This window comes from Musca domestica, unplaced genomic scaffold, assembly GCF_030504385.1.
Source record: "Musca domestica strain aabys unplaced genomic scaffold, Musca_domestica.polishedcontigs.V.1.1 63, whole genome shotgun sequence".
NCBI classification, from domain to species: domain Eukaryota; kingdom Metazoa; phylum Arthropoda; class Insecta; order Diptera; family Muscidae; genus Musca; species Musca domestica.
The window spans coordinates 2,084,621-2,090,620 of NW_026712370.1; positions in this window are offsets into that span (position 1 = coordinate 2,084,621).

The following is a 6,000-nucleotide window of genomic DNA, read 5'->3' on the forward strand; positions in this document are numbered from 1 at the left end:
TTATCTGTGGAAGAACTGTAGTACGTCATTTATATAAAGAAAATTCCAAGGAGGTCATATTTCCATCACATTAACGCACTTTATTTCTATATACAAATGATGACGCCTTAAAAATATTGAATATCTCCATCATCTCGAAACAATAATGAAACTTTATCACTTTCTTCTTATCACTGCAATTTCATCATCAGCAACTTGCAAGAGATAAAAACCAAACAAAAACCAACGACAAGTAGTCCTATCACAATTCCTTCATGTTCCTGCTCTTTTCTTAGAATTTCCAAAACACCTCATCAAAGTCAATGGCCTGACATAAATATTATGGCTGAATGAGATAAGGAAAGATGTCTACGTAGCAGGTGTCAAGACATGTCAAAATAAAATAAATAAATGGCCGCCGTCATGTTAACACGAATTGCCTATATAAATGTTTTGTAAAAGATGTTCATCTTCACACTACCCACACACACACTCATACACATCAGGCTTTTGACGAAAATCATCCTGGCATAACATTAACAATGAGCCAATGTCAGCAGCAGTAGACAGAAAACATCTTGGCCTTATCCTCACAAAGATGACGATGATGATGATCCTTGCTGGTGTCAATAGACGCATACAAAGCAACCATATGGACAATGTCACATATGTACGACATTTCGTTGGAACTTAATAAAAGTTTACGCTTTTTGGAATTCTTAACATTTTTCACTTAACGCGTATGGATGCTACTTACTGTTTTTCGGAGAAATATGAAAAATTTGAATCAGAAGGACATTATTTGTCAAACTGTTTCCAGACAATGCCAGACGATGGTCTGTGTCAAGCATTGCTCAACCATAACCGTGGCCTTCCATAGAAATGGAAATGAAATAAATATGCCAGACATTGTGACATTTTATTAGACGACTGTCTGATATTTTCACACATATCCAAATTGGTTAACACTTTTTAACGTGAAAGTTTGCAAAGATATTATATTTGATTTAAATTCAATAGAGTTTGTGAATATGGAAATTTATTTTAAAACGCAAGGGAATTGAGGGGTTCATTCTTTCTAATGCTGTTTTTAAAAAGGGTCAGCAGTTTTTCTTTTACAGGGTCGAGAGGTCAGTTCTATAGAAGACTGTTAGGATTTTCCTTAGAGAAAGAAAATAAGGTCTAGTTGAATGAAGAACGCTCTAGCCGAATTTTTATTAATTTTTGTCTCTTTAAAAGTTGGACATTTATTTGTTAGATTTGGCCAACAATTACGTAACACAAAATATTGGTCCCGACATAGGAAACTATGTATGGATCTTCCTAGCTCGCCGAGCTGGGTCAATCTAGATATTTATGTCTGTCCGTCCGTCTGTCTATGTTGATTTGTAATCACGCAATTATGGCCCGATCCACACAATATTGAAAATATAGGCGGGGTTAGGGTCAGAATAGAAGCCTATTATTTTTGGAGATGATCGCAAAATATTAATAGGTTAAAAAACAAACATATTTCCTGATTTGGCTGCTGCCCACCAGGCTTATAAGTCAAGAACCTCTGGGCAGATTTTCATAATTCCCATCAATTCGGCATGGTCTCTTGCCAGAAAAGTATAAAATCTAAGAAAATCGCATAAAAATAAGACAAAACAAGTAAAAAAAAAACATTAAGTTCGGCCGGGACAAACTTTTAATACCCTCCACCTTAGGGTAAAGGAAACGTTAGAAGAAATGTGACATAAACCATCAAAATACCGAATATCGGGAGGTACCGTTATATGGGGGCTATATGAAATCATGAACCTATACATACAATGTTTCGCCAGCGGAGCTAGAACCCATTATGAATACAAATACCAATTTTCAGACAAATCCGTGAAAAAATGTGGCAAAAATCATCAAATTACCGAATGTCGGGAGGTACCATTATATGGGGGCTATACCAAAACATGGACCTATAATTACAATGACTCGCCACACGAACTGGGACCCATTATGATCTACAACTACCAATTTTCAGAGTAATTTTTGAAAAAATGTGGCAAAAACCGTCAAAATACCGAATATCGGGAGGTACTGTTATATGGGGGCTATACCAAATCATGGACCCATACATGTAATGTTTCGCCTCCGAAGCTGGAACCCATTTTGACCCACAAATACCAATTTTTAGACAAATCCGTGAAAAAATGTGGCAAAAAATTAAAATACCGAATATCGGGAGATACCTTTATATGGGGGCTATACCAAAACGTGGACCCATAGATGCAATGTTTTGCCACACGCACAGGGACCCATTATGACCTACAAGTACCAATTTTCAGACTAATCCGGTAATTTTCAGACTAATCCGTGAAAAATGTGGCATAAATAATCAAAATACCGAATATCGAGAGGTACCTTTATATGGGGATTATACCAGAACGTGGACCGATGTATCTCATTTTCAATACCAACCATCCTAGACACAATACAAATGGCTCTGCTAAATTTTGGCGCTCTACGTCAAATAATGTGGGCTGTATCGAGATTTCAACAGACCGACAGACAGACGGACATCGTTAAATCGACTTAGAATTTTATGCTGATTATGAATATATATACTTTATAGGGTCTACGACGATGTTACAAACGGAATGACAAAGTTAATATACCCTCCTTTCCAAGGTGGAGGGTATAAAAAAGCGCATATTTTTTGTTAAATTTTTTTAATTTTGGTCATATTTTTATAGAACGCTACTTTTTTAATTTTTCTTACAATTTTGAATTGTATATTTTCCAGAGATTTTCTACAACCGCAACACTTTATGTTAAGTGTATTACATACAGATCGCAATTATTGTCCGATCCTCGCGAAATTTTGTATGGGGGTACAAAATGTACATTTATGGGTTCAAATGGTCAAAAAAAAAAAAATAATAAATAAATAAATAAATAAATTAATAAATAAAAAATAAAAAAATAATAATAATAAATAACATTAAAATATTAGAACGTTTACAGTCACGGGTCATAATTGAAAACCAAACGACACGAAATTTTATATGAGAAGAGAGTTAAGGACAGGGAAGAAGTCTAGCATTTTAGATGGCTATTGGACTCGTAAATCGCTGCACAGATTTTCCTGATAATTTCCAATTAACTACAATATCGTGTGAAAATAACATAGGCTAATTTTTTTTTTTTATTTTGAAATTCCACTTGGAGCTTGAAGTATAGCATCAGAATCGGAGGTTCCTCACAAAAATTTAGATTTTATATGCACATACAGGTTGAGATAAAAAACTGCAACAAAGTCTAATGTTACATTTTTTAATTTTTTTAATTGTATTGAAAGAAAGCAAAAAATGTCGGAAAAAGCATCAATTTTAGAATAAGTTTAGATTTGTTCGGATGAGTTACCTTTGGCACGAATTATGGCTTTCAAACGGCCAATGAACCCGTCACACGCTGCCCAAATATTGCTCTGCGGTATATTGGCCCATTCCCGGCGAAGCGCTTGCTTTAGGTGATCGACAATTTGGTATTTTTTTGGTGCCAACCTTGCTTTCCAAAATACTCCAGACACAATAGTCCAACGATGGCCATTGTGCGCTAGAAATGAAGCGAAGAGCCTCATTTTGTAACTATTCTTGAGTGCCGCGTGCTGAGTGCGATGGTACTGGGTCTTGTTGGAATGTCCAAGATCTGCGGCCAAAATGTTTGCGTGCCTAAGGCTTTAATACACCCTCCAGAATATTTTCGCGATGATATTCGGCAATTATTCTGATGACACGGTCGATTTCTCATCGGAGAAAACCAAATTCGACAGTTGACCACTTACGGCCAAGCGAAGCAACTCTTTAGCTGTTTTGAGTCTACTTTCTTTCCGTTGCGGTGTAAGTTCTTGCACTTTTTGGAATTTCAATGGCTTTTTCCTGAGTTCATTTTTCAAAATTTGCCGAATGGAATATGGCGATATGTTCAGCTCACGAGCCATTTTTCGACTACTGCCACGCTGCCGATCGATCAAGTCACTTCTTTACTTTTCGAACCATTTCTGCTGATGTTGCTATTTTCTTCCGTCAACTTCCTTAAAGTCGGACTACGCTACCAGTTTCACGGTAACGAGCGATGGTACGACAAACAAAATATTTATTCACATTTAAATGCTGGAGTGCTCTAACGATAGCCACTTGTGGTTTTCCAGCCAAATATAAAAAAATCACACTATCGCGCTTGAATTTCATCACGAATAACTTTTTTTCTGGACAATTTTCATCAAAATGCTTTTGTACGCTTGTAAACAATATAATGAGCTGTCACTGGAATAATTTTAACAGCTGTCGGATGGTTGGCTTAGAAATGACAGCAGTCTGAAGTTGGTGGCAGTTTCTACATCTCACCCTGTATAATCCAATCCTGATAAGTCGCGGTATTTAAATCATATTTATTTAGGTGCGATACGAAATGGACAATGCTGCTCCATTCTTTCGGAATCTACTCCGTAGAGGGTCACCAATTTAAATAAATATAACACATGTCAAATATATATTTAAATAATCGAACAATGGCTGATATGTATACCATATTTCGGCAAAACCGACTGATGCCTTTTAACCTATTTTATTCTCCAATGAATGTATAAAAAATAACTCCTTTACAAAAATAACCAAGTTGTCTATTAAAAAAAACTTTATCAATACTAGCAGAACTTAGTCAATAGCTCACAACTTGTTTTCCAATAACCATAATAAATTTAATGGAGTTTCCTCACTTTGAGGTATTCTCAGGATGAGCGAACAATCAAGCAACTCGTGTTTTACAACCCCTTGCAATATACATTGTCTACTTTACAGGGAGCTCTCCTCCACTTCCCCTTTAAATCGTTTTTTTTTTCTTGCTAAGAAAATAATGAAAAGTTTCGAATATTTTATTAGTACTGGTTATTAGCAGTAATTGAAAAACAAAAGAATTTCCGCAAATTGAATTTTCAATTTGCATAAATTATTGAGAAATGCTTCTTAATGGCATTTCAAGGATGAACAGTTGTAGGAGGGGTGGATATGTCTATGTTCGACACAGCACGTGGGAAAGGTTAAAGAGATTTGAAAATGGTGAAGTTGCAAGAGATCGGAATGCAGGACCAAGACTAATTCTCGAGATCAAAACTTATGCAATTGAAATTTGTAAGCCCCTTAACTGGCTTACTGAACGAACATCCATGCATGTATCCCAATATTCCCGAGGATAATGTTTTAGTATCTACAGGGTTGCCCATATTCGATGGACCCATCTGGCAACGCCATAACATTTGTTCCCGTTCAAAATTCAATTGACGCCAAGAATGTTGAAAAGTGGTGATTTGGACTGGTCACCGCGTTCGCCCGATTTGACGCCGCCTGACTTCTTCTTGTGGGGATATTTGATATCAAAGGTTTACGTTAACAATCCAAGGACCGTAGAAGAGCTCAAGGACAACATTCGTGAAGAAATAGCCGCTATTCCGGCCGAAATGTTGGCAAAAACGATGGAAAATGCAGCAAAAAGGGCACAATACGTCATCAACGCCAGAGGCGGCCATTTGAGAGATATCATATTCAAAAATTGATGTAAACAAATCTACTTGGAACAAATTAAATGATTAACATTGCCAACCGCCAAATTTTTATTTTTTTCTTTGATTTAAAAAAAAAAAACATCGGTCCGTCGAATATGGGCAACCCTGTAAAAGTTGGCTCATGCTCGAATGGGGAATATAAATTAATAATCAACGTAGCCATCGATTTTGATTTCCACAGCCACATTTTACATTGATTTAAAATGCGCAAAAAAATTCTGTAAATTCAGAAAATCCTTTGTTAGGCTCTCTATACCCTCGGCTACGTTAGTAAAATTTAAGCGACTTTTTCTGCAGAAATGTTTAAGTTCCAAGAAAGATTTCAAAGGAAAATAAAGCATTTCATATGTTTAAGTTCAAACATTAAAATTTCTTGTTACTCCCCCATCTTCTATCCTCCTCCTCCTCGTCTTCCACTTTCA